Genomic DNA, 17086 nt, shown 5'->3' with positions numbered 1-17086 from the left:
ATAGTTAAAGAAAGAAGATATAACGTAATATTTAACCAAACTGAGTAAATTAAAAATATAAAAAAAAATACCAGAATAAATTTTAAATATTTCTTGAATATTTTAAAAAATAATTAAGAAAGATTAGTAAATTTTTAAAGATTTTTCTATTTTAATTAGTCAGATTTTATTTGCAATTATATATATATTTTTTTCTTTTAAAAAGGATATATATCCATCTATATTACATAATAAAGTATTACAAAATGAAATTTCGAGAAGGTTTTAAAAGATTTTTTTATTTTTTTATTTTAAAATCAATAAAGTTTCATCACCAGCAATTTTGAAACGTGAGAGCATTTTTTAAAATACATTCATAAATGCTGTCTCAACGAATATAGAAAATATTTTTTTCTTTTTTTTCGCCGTCTGACAAATTTCTAAATTTTTTTCCATAAATTTTATCGTTTTTAAATTCAACTACTTAAAATATTGCATAAGTTTGTAATTTTATTACGTTTAAAACCTTTTTTGAGCAGCAAAAACTTTCAATTTTTAAAATGTTTTGAAAGAACCATTATAAATCTATAATATTTAAACACAAAAAAATTTTAAAACAAGAAAAGAAAATAAATTAAAATTAATAATTATATATTCTATCCGTTAATTTGTAAAGAAATTAAAAGCGGATCCGGGTTCGATTTCCATCTGGATACTTAAAACGTTATTGCTATTTGTTGATTAAATAATATGATACAAATTTCGAGAAAAAGTTATTTTCTTATTAATATACAAGGAATGAATTATATTGCAACAAATGCATTTAAGGCCCAAATAAGGCCTGATATTAATTACAATAAATTACAATTGATATTTAATACATTAAATTATAATAAACAGATCAGTGCCACCAGTGCCATTTGGTTTTGATTTCTTCTGTGTCCGGGCTAAATGGCCCAAGAAAACATAATTTAGCCTTTTATACTTGAATGAAAATTCCGTAAAAAGTTGTGCATCACTCTTTCATGAAATGTTGGATTTTCTATGCAACATTTCTTGAAAGAGCATATGGGAAAATGTGAACTTCAAATCCAGTGTAGTTTTAGTTTTAGTTTGACTAAAAATGATTACAGTAGACCTCCCTATAACACTGTAGATAATTCCGTTTTATATGAATTCCATGTTGTACGAGTCACTTAGATTTTACAAATACGTCTGCCGGGCTGTGAACGGCAGACGTATTTGTAAAATCTAAGTGACTCGCACAACATAAAATTCATATAACACGGAATTATCTACAGTGTTATAGCGAGTCTACTGTATGTGTAACGACTGAACACACACATTAACATTCATACATACAGGAGAAAACCCCCAATTTTTGCATTTCTCAATATTTCAAGATCCCCTGATCTTGAAATATTGCATCATCATGCAAAATATGCATGATGATCTTTAAACTGATTAAATGAATATGTATATGTGTGTGTGTTTATTCTTTTGTCTCTGTAAAGGGTCCTTTTTCAGGCTCATCATCGTCTACAGTGGGTGATTAGGTGATGAGGGACGGAGCCCAATATATCCAGACAGACCATTTTCAATATTCCTAGAGTTCTTCGCCCACTGGATTCGATCCTGGATTCCCCAGGTAGGCTAACACCTTAATTGTCTCGACCGGAAAAGTGAATAAATCAATTATTCCGTATATGTAATTAATAAAATTTTTGCTATTTCTTTTAAAAAACACTTTAAAGCAAACAAGTCATACGATTGTAATATATTTATTACATTTCTCTATTTTTTATATTTAAATAAAAAAGCAAAGAAATAGAAGAAAACGTGAAAGTCTTGCTTATTCTTATCTTATTTTTGATTTTGGTCTTCCTGTTTACTTTTATTTTACTTTTGTATAAAAAGAAAAAAGGAAAAATAGAATAAATATTTGAAATTTATTTATTTATTCTTTTCTTCTTATTTTATTTTATTTTTATTTTTATTTTTGCTGATTATTTTATCGACTGCTCTTTGAAAATGTTAAACGGAAAACATTCTTAAATTTAATTTTAGTAAATAATGTTTATCCGTTTGCTACAAAAATTTCAGGTAATAAAATTATCGTTATACAACAGATACATTTCTTAAATATTTTATAATTAATTAAAGTTTAAGGCATTTTAATTATTTAATTAAATTTATTAATAATTTCGTAACCAAATTTGATTTTAATGAAACAAATCAAATTGCAAATTTATTGATATTATTTTCACAATAAAAATATAATAATAAGAAGAAGAAGAATTGTAAAATTAATTAATTAATTTCAATGATCGAGTGGAAACATTTTAAACTAAATGATGATTATTTTTTTTTTANATATGAACTTCTGATGTAAACCGAAAAAGTCACATTATTTCAGTTCAATAAATAATTGCTCTTTTTATATAATTTTATCATACTTTTTATTCCTTATATTTTATTCTTTTATTTCTTCTTGATTAATGTTATAAATGGGAAGTTTTCCTTGTCTCATGGCATTACGTCTATTGTATAAATGAATGAATGAAAAACATTACTGCTATTAGAGCAGATAGAAACAAAACTTTAATGTTTTTGAAAATAAGCAGATTTTAAATTATTTGATTTTGTTAAAAATGTCTATAATAACAGTTTTAAAGACAAAAATTAATAAAATTACAATACTATTTATGATTTATCTAACAGCAAATAAAACCATTTATGTGAAAATTATTTTGTTTATTTGTTTATTATATATAGTTGGCCAACAGAAAAGTAAAACGTTCCCTCCTGACGGATATTGTAGCAGAACACGTGATAATAAGTTACGTGATTAATCTGAGGCTAGAGGCAGGAAAATTTTTTTTTTTTTTTAAATTAGATTTAAAGGGTAACAAATTGAATATAATCACATTTAGTTTTCTAATCTAATTTGTTATTAATGAAAAAAATCAAATTGCAAATTTATTGATATTATTTTCACAATAAAAATATAATAATAAGAAGAAGAAGAATTGTAAAATTAATTAATTAATTTCAATGATCGAGTGGAAACATTTTAAACTAAATGATGATTATTTTTTTTTTTAAATTAGATTTAAAGGGTAACAAATTGAATATAATCACATTTAGTTTTCTAATCTAATTTGTTATTCATGATAAAAATCTGAATGTAATTTAGTCGGAAGTTAATTTAAGAAGTTTGTAATTGGAAGGGTGTAGAAGAGCAGCTGCGGCCTAATAAGCATTCGAATACTTGTACTAGTCGAAATTATCTCACGATTTTAAAACGTGACTTATAAAGCACAACACCTGCTTTTCTAACTTCTGTCAACTGAAAGTAATACAATTTCTAAATAACCGAGATTCATTTTGTAATGGAAAAATTTCGTAAAAATTATGTTATTTCCTGTAGATAATACAGTATTATTTATATAATACAGTTTTCCTTATGGTGCGAATATAAAAATAGCTTTGTTTTTCCATTCTGTGATCACTAATGGCGATTTTTTCGGTGGGTTCGACTAGATACACTATGGGAGTGATAGTGGCGAGTTATAGCTTCATGGGCAAATTTGAATTAGAAGAGACCCATGTACAGTGTTGTCTTCAAATATTCTTCTTCGAGAAATTTTTAGTGGAGTCTCGTTGGTTTTTTAAGTTCTGCACTGTCCCACATCGTCAATCTAAGGTCCACAGATATGGCTCAAATTTAAATTTCGACATTCTTATTGGTTTTGAACTTCCTTTCGGTGGGGCCATAAATATGTTACATTGTGAATTAATATGTTTTTATGTTAAATCCAATAAGTTTCTACTGTTTAGTTTTTAGTTTCTGAGACTAAATATATTATGATTTATGATAGCCGTGTCGTTTTTCATTTATTATTAAATGGCTACAATATTGAATTAGGAAGTATTCCCGGAGGAAATCGCATGACTGAGGTGCAGAAAGTTTATCTTCTATTGTAAGATTTTGTGTTTCTCTAAACAAATGGATTTTTCTGGAGGATTTTATATTCCTAGAGGAAAATTTCCCTAAGGAATAGAAAATCCTCCTGAATTTAATGGCTGAAGTAGAAGAAGAAACCACCTGCAAACTATATTTTTGCCAATATGATATTCAGTAGCATAATACAATTTTTGATATTTAGAAACCAGTCTTTAAAATCTCATGAAATATATATATATATATATTCGTCTGTTGGTATTTATTACTAGCAACAATGGCGTAGTAACACGCCATTTTTAAAATATTGTATATACACAATACTTGGAAATGAATTTTGTTACAGTGTATACTCTCATTAATATTGTAATTCGGAATATAGTTCAAACAGAAATGAAAATGAACCATTTTTCTGCAGAAAAGACTCGCCTTCGATTTAATAAGCCAAGACCTAGATCGAATCCAGTTGAGACAACCGGATTTATGAGAACAGTGCCCTAGCCGTACGGAATGATGCCATAGTAATTTATCCTCACATAACTATAATTAAACAATTCCCTAAATAAAACGAAGTAAACATTTAAGAGAGATCGAAGAAATTAAATTTTAAATCTATTTATTTTTTAACTATGTATACGCATGATAATTGAAAAATTTATGTATTGTGTCTAGGGTAAAATTTATGACGTAGCTACATCCTTTTAGAAAGGAAACAGAGTGACGATATTTATTATATGTGAAGTATGAATAAGTTCTTTTAGACAAAATGTTACATAATATGTAATTTCAGTACTGTATTCATGTAATTTAAGACAGATACATCGAGTTTACCTCTAACATTATTTGTTAATTTCTCTTTTTGCATTACATAAACGTTGGTCGTGTATTGTACAATATAAAATTATTAAACACATTTTTATAAAAATTTGCTATTATCCAGATTAAACTACTAAGAGAAATAAATCAAATTTATATAAATGTTATAAATAATTCGAAATTCTCGAACATAAATATTTTATATTCTCTTACAACAGACAAAAACATTACTCTTATCACATTTATTTTTTTTTTCGGTTTAATATTAGATTTAGTGTAGTTATTTATACGATAAGGCTTTACCAGATATTATTTTTATATTATAATTTTTACAGAAATAGACTTTTTATTTATGAAAATTTTAATATAAACCAAAAAAAAGCGATATTTTATTCGAAATTACACTCAAAACAGTAGGAAATTAATTGATTTTAACATCTAAATTCTTTGTAATAAAACACACTTGGCTGATTACAGAAATAATCTGTCTAAACCGCGGATTAGACTACATTTTGTGTTAACTAATCCTAGTTTTCGGACAACTACTTAACCATTGTTAAGTTTATTAAACGTGTTAAAAGCAGTGGCATAGACTGGGGTGGAGGCAAATTTAGAACTCTTTCCTGATATCGGCTCTGTGTGCTTTTTTTTTATTCTTTAAGTGAAATTTACTGCGATTACTCTAAATAAAAGTTAGCAATTGTTTATATATATATATATATATACAGTGTATGTGTGTGATATTTAGAAAAATCTAAAAATATTAATCAGTAGAATCAACGTATTTGTTAAGAGGTTCTCAACCACCATAAGAAATTCGAGTTACAATCTAATCTGGATTCTTCGTGAATAATTCTAAATGGAATTCGTTCTCCACCCTTATTCATGGTGACTAGCTCTATTGTAATGCAGACCTTATGAATGGACAAAAATTGAAAGCGGATAGAGTCTGACGAAAAAGATTTCTTATTTTCTTGACTAATCTTATTGATTAAAGAATGTGATACTATAAGCCAAGATGGTGTGTGATGATTAAATAAATAAATAAAAAAATAAAAAATTCTATAAAATTTAATTAATATATTAGTCCTGTTAATCGTTGAAATAATGTATCTTATATATTATACAAAATTATTTTTATTCTTTTTAATATTTAACGTATAAACAAAAAATATTTCGAATTTAATGAATATAATACGAACAGGTTTCATAATTTATTTATGAATTCTGTTCATAATTTTGGAATTTATTGTTTTAACTTTCTGAATTTTCAACTTTCCAGTCTAGGGACTGGAAATAGAATTCGGGCCTACAATCCCAAACATTCTTCAGAGAGTAGTCCCGAATGTACTGAGCCTAGGCCCTCATCGTTTGGTGACCGAACCCATGATGGACACAAAAAAAGGCCTTCTTATTCTCCACAAGGGGGAAAAATCACTGTCACGTCATTTTTATTACGTAAAATGGAGGTCAAAATACTCTTGAAACTTGTAGAATTTTGAAGTGTTCTTGCTCAATAATTGTCTAAACAAAAGATTCTATGATTTACTCAATTGCTATTCAATAAACTTTTTCGCAATTTGAACAAACAAATGATCCATTTAATTTGTGAAAATTGTTATAAATTGTTATAACATTTTATAAATTACATCATCAAATTTTTAAGAGTATCGCAATTAAATTAATGAATATGATTTATATTATATTTCTTGGAATATATTATATTATTATAAATTAGATTATATATATATATTTAAAAATAAAAATTTAAATTAATAAGCAATTTTCTAATATAACTAAATTAAATAATAAAATATAAATAAAGGTATATTAGTTAAATTGAACAATAGAAAAATGATCGCAGTCATATGATCATTTTAAAAGTTTATAAATAATAAAAGAGGTTACATTTATTAAAAAAATGGCTTTTTAGTTTTTCTAATACAGAAATTTACTTGATACAAGAATTTTATTTCTTATATTACTTAACATTTTCTATTAAAGTTATATGTAGGGCATACTATTACTTATTTTTTTGTTTTGTAATCAGTTGATGAATTTTAAAAAATAAACACGTACCACATACACAAGTAATGAAATAATGAATATAATATTTTATAAATTTGTAATACTTTAAACACTACTTTTTCCCCTTTGTAACAATTCTCTCCGCCATGTTGGTACTAAAAAGGCCTTTTTAGCAAGCCCATTATGGGTTAGGCCTACCCCACAATGGAATGATCGGATGGTGAAGGATGGGACTGCTCCATATCCAACTATTACTTTAAAATAATTATCAAATCTAAGATAATTTTCGGTTGTGAATATATTGATACATATATAATTTTCCCACTTTCGACTTTTCTTCCTATGGACACTAAGATAGCCTTTTTATCAACCAGGCCCATAATTAGGCGGTTCAAAGGTGAGAGAGACGAGGCCCAATATATCCAGGACAGACCACTCTTCTGAAAATTTTCTGGCGCTTTTTGATCTCCTGGATTCGATCGTGGATTCCCCAGAGCGCAGAGTGGCGCCGTAACTGTAAAATTCAATTGAAATCATGATGTAATTTTTTAATATATTCAATATTTTTTTCTTAAATTTATTTATTATAAATGTTCTCTAAATTGTTATTATGAAGACAGATTTTATTTATTTATTTATTTTAGGATTACAAGGCAACGCCGAAAGGCAAGTAGTGCATTCCCTAATAAATAAAAGAAGAAAAATAATAAATTCCAACAAAAACTAATACTTAGAAAATAATCGTAAAATAAAAATTACTGTATATAATATTAGCGTATATATTTTAATTTTCTCTATATCAAATACAGAACATTAAAATGTATATATTATAATAAACATCTGTTGCATATAAAAGTATACTTTAAACGTNCATTTATTTTAAAAATGGCTTTTTAGTTTTTCTAATACAGAAATTTACTTGATACAAGAATTTTATTTCTTATATTACTTAACATTTTCTATTAAAGTTATATGTAGGGCATACTATTACTTATTTTTTTGTTTTGTAATCAGTTGATGAATTTTAAAAAATAAACACGTACCACATACACAAGTAATGAAATAATGAATATAATATTTTATAAATTTGTAATACTTTAAACACTACTTTTTCCCCTTTGTAACAATTCTCTCCGCCATGTTGGTACTAAAAAGGCCTTTTTAGCAAGCCCATTATGGGTTAGGCCTACCCCACAATGGAATGATCGGATGGTGAAGGATGGGACTGCTCCATATCCAACTATTACTTTAAAATAATTATCAAATCTAAGATAATTTTCGGTTGTGAATATATTGATACATATATAATTTTCCCACTTTCGACTTTTCTTCCTATGGACACTAAGATAGCCTTTTTATCAACCAGGCCCATAATTAGGCGGTTCAAAGGTGAGAGAGACGAGGCCCAATATATCCAGGACAGACCACTCTTCTGAAAATTTTCTGGCGCTTTTTGATCTCCTGGATTCGATCGTGGATTCCCCAGAGCGCGGAGTGGCGCCGTAACTGTAAAATTCAATTGAAATCATGATGTAATTTTTTAATAGATTCAATATTTTTTTCTTAAATTTATTTATTATAAATGTTCTCTAAATTGTTATTATGAAGACAGATTTTATTTATTTATTTATTTTAGGATTACAAGGCAACGCCGAAAGGCAAGTAGTGCATTCCCTAATAAATAAAAGAAGAAAAATAATAAATTCCAACAAAAACTAATACTTAGAAAATAATCGTAAAATAAAAATTACTGTATATAATATTAGCGTATATATTTTAATTTTCTCTATATCAAATACAGAACATTAAAATGTATATATTATAATAAACATCTGTTGCATATAAAAGTATACTTTAAACGTTTAATTAAAATTAATAATATTATTTTAGGTGGCGATTATTAGACGTTTTACTGTGTATTTTCTCCGTCTTTTGAGTCAATTTTGAAGGAAATTAGCCGTGATGACGTCACAGTAATTTGATTTCCTACCAATGGCCGAATGGATAAAACCAATGAACAATGGTAGTTAATAGCGGGTTCACCTCTTAACAGAGCACTGGCCAAAGAGTTTGCCGAGTTTCTTTTTCACGTTTAACGTAAGAAACGTGAAGAAAACACGGGTTAATCGTCACCCGAGATGCACCCTTCAGTTTGCAGATCGCCCATATGTTGCGTTGTACAGAATATGTTGCGTTGTCATGTTGCGTTGTCAGTGTACAGAATCGCCCATATGTTGCGTTGCCCATATGGGCAACGCAACATATGGGCGATCTGCAAACTGAAGGGTGCGTTAAAAAAACAATTTGGTTAGATATTTTTGTAAGAAACACAAACATAATACAACATTGATTATTAGGCATTTCTAAAGCTTATGAAGATGCTTACTTCCCAAAATGGCGTCGTATCTGAAATCGTANCATTTATTTTAAAAATGGCTTTTTAGTTTTTCTAATACAGAAATTTACTTGATACAAGAATTTTATTTCTTATATTACTTAACATTTTCTATTAAAGTTATATGTAGGGCATACTATTACTTATTTTTTTGTTTTGTAATCAGTTGATGAATTTTAAAAAATAAACACGTACCACATACACAAGTAATGAAATAATGAATATAATATTTTATAAATTTGTAATACTTTAAACACTACTTTTTCCCCTTTGTAACAATTCTCTCCGCCATGTTGGTACTAAAAAGGCCTTTTTAGCAAGCCCATTATGGGTTAGGCCTACCCCACAATGGAATGATCGGATGGTGAAGGATGGGACTGCTCCATATCCAACTATTACTTTAAAATAATTATCAAATCTAAGATAATTTTCGGTTGTGAATATATTGATACATATATAATTTTCCCACTTTCGACTTTTCTTCCTATGGACACTAAGATAGCCTTTTTATCAACCAGGCCCATAATTAGGCGGTTCAAAGGTGAGAGAGACGAGGCCCAATATATCCAGGACAGACCACTCTTCTGAAAATTTTCTGGCGCTTTTTGATCTCCTGGATTCGATCGTGGATTCCCCAGAGCGCAGAGTGGCGCCGTAACTGTAAAATTTAATTGAAATCATGATGTAATTTTTTAATATATTCAGTATTTTTTTCTTAAATTTATTTATTATAAATGTTCTCTAAATTGTTATTATGAAGACAGATTTTATTTATTTATTTATTTTAGGATTACAAGGCAACGCCGAAAGGCAAGTAGTGCATTCCCTAATAAATAAAAGAAGAAAAATAATAAATTCCAACAAAAACTAATACTTAGAAAATAATCGTAAAATAAAAATTACTGTATATAATATTAGCGTATATATTTTAATTTTCTCTATATCAAATACAGAACATTAAAATGTATATATTATAATAAACATCTGTTGCATATAAAAGTATACTTTAAACGTTTAATTAAAATTAATAATATTATTTTAGGTGGCGATTATTAGACGTTTTACTGTGTATTTTCTCCGTCTTTTGAGTCAATTTTGAAGGAAATTAGCCGTGATGACGTCACAGTAATTTGATTTCCTACCAATGGCCGAATGGATAAAACCAATGAACAATGGTAGTTAATAGCGGGTTCACCTCTTAACAGAGCACTGGCCAAAGAGTTTGCCGAGTTTCTTTTTCACGTTTAACGTAAGAAACGTGAAGAAAACACGGGTTAATCGTCACCCGAGATGCACCCTTCAGTTTGCAGATCGCCCATATGTTGCGTTGTACAGAATATGTTGCGTTGTCATGTTGCGTTGTCATGTTGCGTTGTCAGTGTACAGAATCGCCCATATGTTGCGTTGCCCATATGGGCAACGCAACATATGGGCGATCTGCAAACTGAAGGGTGCGTTAAAAAAACAATTTGGTTAGATATTTTTGTAAGAAACACAAACATAATACAACATTGATTATTAGGCATTTCTAAAGCTTATGAAGATGCTTACTTCCCAAAATGGCGTCGTATCTGAAATCGTATCTCTAATTGCTTACTGAAATAACATCTGAGATACTTCATTGGTAATAAAGATTATTATTATTATTATTATTATTTTACGTTTATTGTGCAATGGCCGATAAATGAAAGCATGAAAAGTGGAAGTTCTGTTAAAGAAAGTTCAGTCCAGCGATTATAAATGTATGAAAATTAGCAAATGAAATTTAATTTTTATTGTTTTGTAGTTTAAAATATCTTTATTGCTCAATAATAAATGAAAATAAGTATTAGCGAATGGTACAAATTAATAATAATAATAATAATAAATAAATTAAATAATTTTCCTGTGCTTTAAATACGAGTACAATTTAAGAGGAGTAACGCGCCCAAATGGCACCGTTTGCGGAACTTCAATAAACATCAATAAAAATCAATTGTGTGACGTAAATAATTTTGAAAAAATATATAAAAATATATATCTGACTAATGGAATAATTGAATTGACATTATTAGTTTATCTAAGAATTTTATATACACTATTGTAAAAATTGGTGTGATTTGGGCTATTTTCCCCTATATATAATCAAATTGTTCTATTTTAAACTTATTTAATAACAATAAAATTAAGAAACGTAATAATATAAAATATAATTAAAGAAAAGATGAAGTAGCAACAAAATTTTAAAATATATTAATAAATATGATTTCTGTACTTAACTGAATATATCATAAAAAATTATTTCTAATATCTTTAAAAGAAATAATAAAAAAATGCTTATACTTGAGAAGAAAATTATGGATTTTAAATATTATCTTTAATATGTTCTATATAAATATTTAGATTCATAGAAGAGAATCTTCATCACTCAGGCTGGGTATTGTCTTTTATGGTTCCTAATGAACAATGGCGCGTTATCCTATGGGCAAAAAGGGCAATTGCCTGGGTTCCCCGCCAACAAGGGATCTCAAACCAATCTTTTACAAGAAAATGTTTCCCCATAGAAAAATGTCTGAAGTCAATACTGTGCGTGGGGCCTCCAAAATCAAATTTGCCTTAAGCTACATGAAGCTATAAAGCGCTACTGCTAATGAGGCCTAATAAAACGATATAATATTGAAATAAAATAACTTTTTGGTATCCGTTTTCTTTAACTTTTAAATTAACTAAAAATATGTTTTTTTGTCCTTGATTTTAATAAAGATATTCATTTAAACTTAATATAACTTACGTACTGTCCATTTTTTGTCTAGGTCTATATACATTTATTTAATTTACGGTTTAACATGCAACGTTACGAGATTCATTTGATTAATTAAGATTGAATTAATTAAAAAACAACTGTATCGTAGACTAATATTATCCTTTTTAAAATATAAAAGATAACTAGAAAATCTAATAATATTTTAAAATAAATTCAATTAAGTTGTGGAATACGATCTTTTATCAAATAATTACTTAAGAAAAGATTGAAATCCGATATCAGAATTAATTATTAGTTGTTTACATCGTCGACAATAAATAAAATTAGACTATCAACAGCGTAAAAATTAAAAATGGAGTCAATTATATATTTATGTTTACATTACAGTTTTTCGATTTTCTTTTCTAATGCTTTTTAAATATATATAATATTTAAAATTTAATTTAAAATATAAAAATAGAATCTAATTATTTGTAGTCTATTTGCATTCAATTTTTTAAAAAAAAAAAAACTATTTTCTGCTATTGAAAGAAATACGAAAGTTCTTAGATTGAATTTTGATTGAACAATCAACTTGGTATTAGTTTTAATCAGGAGAAGAATGAAATGGCGAATGAAATGCAAAATCCTTAAATTTTATTAATCTCCTAGTTAATGGAAAAAGTAAATTTTTTAACATTATTGATTTTTACGATCTTCAATCACATTTTCAAAAATATTTTTCCATTCTTTTTAAAGCTATTCTGTTTTTTTATTTCCTTTACAAATTCTTCAAGAAAGATGGGGAGAAAGCATTCATAGATGATACCTCAAGATTTTTATCATTTTTAATAATGTTTTTCTTTTCTTTTTTTTTTGGCATATTAGGAATGATAATTACGTTATTTTATCATTATAATAATCTAGAGCTTAGTCGAATTATGCCAGAGGCTTGTTAGTACTATAGAGATAAGCTGTAATTAGGAAAGATTATCATCCCAAATTCACAATCATAAAAGCCACGTAATGAGACAACCCTTTCATATTTACTCTTCCATCCTTCGCTCTTAAGATTTAATCGTTTAATTTCATAAGATTAACAATAATCTCTATAATAACTCGATAAGTACTTAATTATATAATCAGAAATTAATGTTATTTTCGCTTACCAGTATAACATGGTGATATTATAATTAGCAGGAATGATAGAAAATATCAATCAAATAAATAAATATATATATATATCTTATATTTAATAATAGTAAGTTAAAATATTTAATGTTTTTTTAAATAATTTTTAACATTTTAGATATTATTATTGTTGTATCGAGATATTATTATTTTTTCTCTCAAAGTATAGAGCGCAGTCATTTGTGTTTGAAGTTTTAAGTATTTTGTTGTACTGTTAAATTTATTGCAAATAACAATCTGTTTGCTATTGTTTCTACCCAAATATATTCAAAAATAAAATACTGTAAATAAATAATTCATTATTTAATATTATATAATACTTGCGAGACACGTGTGATCACAAAATCACATTGAATGACGCTCCTGATTCTAGTGATCAAAATGAATACTTTAATACAAGTATTAAAATATTTATAATGACCAAGAACAATAAACTGACAATATAAATATTCTATCTATTCATAACGATATAATAATATAATAATAATATGAATAATGTAGACTAATAATATTATTATTATAATACACGTATACCGATTGTTGTATCTGTTGATTATTATTACTGAAGTTTATAAGATTTACAAAAAAAATTAACAATTATATTTATCTTAATTGTAAAAATTATTTTAAAATACTTTAGAATTTATTTTTACCATTTAAAAAACATAGAAAAAGTCGAATATAATTCTTAAAAATAGAAATTGTTGTCTAGATAAGTAGTTAAAATATTCCAATGATTTTCAGTGAGATCTGCAAGTATTAAGAAAGTAATTTCTTTGAATTATTTAAAGAATTACGTTTCCTTCTGAATTGCTACTTCTAAGTATAGAGAATGAGAGAGAGCATGGAGGAGGTCGAAGCTGCAAACACACTGACATATCGACCCTGGTAGTCTCGACACATTACACTGCAGTAGGATATCGATTAGTTTCATTTCAAAATAAATAGACCCGATGACCTATATCACGCTATTAAATTAGATAATGCTCACGGATATTAATTTATTTCCATCCTATTAATTGCATAATTCCTTTTTTCATTGTACGAAGTACAAACATAAACGAATGGAGCGCGTAATTTAAACACCAATTTATCAAGTTTTAACATAATTGAAAAACTCTTATCTACGTTCGATTTATCTTATTTATTAATTCATAATTCTATCATAAAATACCTGAAAAATTTAATTATATGATAGAATGCTATCTCTAGGCTACGCTTAACGTTTCATTTATCAAAAATTCCTTAAAAGTTTCATAGTATATGAATTGCTTCTCGTTTCGTTGCATATTTAATAACTAAGAAATCGTTAACAAACAATTAGCACAATGTGATTGTTGCCGTTGACCTAATTATTTCATGGTCGTTCCCCAACACTCTAATAAAAGTTAATTTATCTGCTACGACGTCACGTTTCCGTTACCTGAAACCATTAATCAAACCATGTTTCAAATTCTGATAGAGCTAGCGTTTAAAATTATACGATGACAAATTCACGTTGTAATGTTATTCACGGCTTACAAATGAATAATTTTAATATAATAAATATTATTTAAAATAGGATTAGAATCGACGAGAGATCGGAAACTATTTAAAGTTTTAATATCGATTTCGAAACGAATAATAATTATAATAAAATGTGGTATTACAAGACGAACGAACCAAACCCAGTCTATTAGGTCAGTGAACCTGGATCAACCAGGTGAGAATTGCACGGTTCCAGGTGGCGAATCAAGCCTTCACCCGATATGCAGCCATAGAAACTTTTAAAATATTGCTAGCTTCTAATAAAACCGCTTTTAGTATTTGAGAAGACGAATGGTGAATAAACAACGATTTCCTTCTTGTAAATGCATACGTATCAATTATTTATAACACGTATTCCAATCTGTTTCCATGATTAATACGTATTATAGGACTAGACTAATATTGCTTACCAAAACAACTGTTTACTTCAGGAATCCATTGTTTATTACACAAATAGAAACACCTCTGTTGGTAATTGTTTTGTGAGAAAATCAGTTAATTATCTAACAAGTACGAGCTTGTTTGTTAATTAGTTACAATTAAAAATATACAAAAATTACATCGTTTACACTACATTAAAAATTGGAGCTCGTGAGTCAGTTAATGAGTATAATAATTACAATACATAAAAATCGATTGTGTGATAGCAAAAGCTCCAATTTTGTTATTAAATGAAGTTATAATTCACGTAAACTAGCTGATTTATAGATAATATATTATTTAAAACGTGTATTTAAAGCTTCTATACTGGTTGAGAATATTTGACAAATTATAATTAATTAAAAATAATTTTTTTTTTTAAACTCACAAATATAACTTCGTAATAGTAGAAACAAATTATGACACATAAAACAATTGATTATCGCATAAATCCGGAGCTACTAGCATCCACGTTACTTGATAGACATAATAAAAACACACAAAAACTGTTTATCACATAAATTCAAAGCTTCTGCGTTAATAAATATAACCATAATACATAAAAAAATCAATTGTTTACTATACGAAAACCTCAAAAGATTCTTTATAGACGCAATTATAATACAGAAAATAATTATTTAACTCACGTATTCTATAGAGACGTCATAATTATGATGGAAAGAAGCTATAACGATTAATAAACAATTTTTTTTTATTGTTGAATTATTTTTTAAACAGGAAATTTAAACCGGAATTTTCATCCTATACAACTCTCATAAAATTTTTATTTTATAAATACTTTAATTACATGTAATAATATTTAAAAATTGATTATTTATTCATTTAATATAAAATGTAAACCTGTAAAAATAAAAAACTTAAACATTTTACTTTATTTATATTAATATAATATTTAAGGAATTTATAAATAAATAAATAAATAAATAAATAAATAATTTAATATTTATGCAAGATGAAATATTATTTGTTTTAAATTCTGATAAATGAGCTTACCAAAGCCGGATGTGACGTCACACAAAGTGAACACCCCTCTTTAAACACTAGGAAATGGAAGTACAGTAATGTACGTAGAAACAACGAAAGTAAATTGGAAATAACATTAAAATTGCCATTTTCAAGGACAATTATTTTGTCAGATAAATGATTAAAAATGTCACTTTTATCTTTAATAAAGATTTATATCTTTTTTTAGTATTGTATACATATATATTAGTATTTCTTTTTTTACAGACATGGCGCCAGTCTGTACATTTATATATCAGGAAGAGAGCTATTATATATGATTGCGACTGAAGCGGTCAGACTATTTACATGATCGAAACCGAAAGTGCATTAAATTAAATTGGTAGAAAATCCGGAAAATTGAGCTTAAGAGTAGCTTTGTGTATTGAATGAAGTACACTTAAATCCGATAATTTCTAACACGTGATGGGAATTTCTTCACCGCAATTGTAACCAGATGGCGTTTGTCACTCGATACGTCATATCCGGAATGGGTATTACGCGGAAATACTAAAACTAGATACTTTTGTGACAGGTAATTCGACATCGAACTATATTTAACTCGGATCTGATGAACTCGGTCCTCAACCGGGGAAGAGAACGTTCCCTGTTACTATGGTTACGGTCATCCGGGTGACGATGTTTCCGAAACAACGTGAACTTTTATCGACTGATTCGTTCGAATCGACTTTTTTTCACAACAAATTTACTTTAATAAAATATATCTATTGTATTGTTAAGTCGAAAATTAGGTGGCAACAATTCTGTATCCTTCAACATAACATAGAAGTCTTTCTCTCTCTCCCCTTTAAAAATATTTGTGAAATATTTTTAAAAAAATGCTAAATATTTTTAAAAATAATGTCACAATTATTATTCAGAACATTACAAAATAATTTTCTTAATATTTAAATATCTTATAAATTTTTTTACAATGTTACAAAATATTTTTTCAAGAATTATTGTGTATATTTTAATATTATAAAATAATACAGTATAAAAATATTCTAAATTATTATAC

This window comes from Centruroides sculpturatus, unplaced genomic scaffold, assembly GCF_000671375.1.
Source record: "Centruroides sculpturatus isolate CEXI.00-Female unplaced genomic scaffold, Cexi_2.0 scaffold214, whole genome shotgun sequence".
Lineage (NCBI taxonomy): Eukaryota > Metazoa > Arthropoda > Arachnida > Scorpiones > Buthidae > Centruroides > Centruroides sculpturatus.
The sequence above is the reverse complement of the archived record's forward strand: the minus strand, read 5'-3'. Positions refer to the sequence as shown.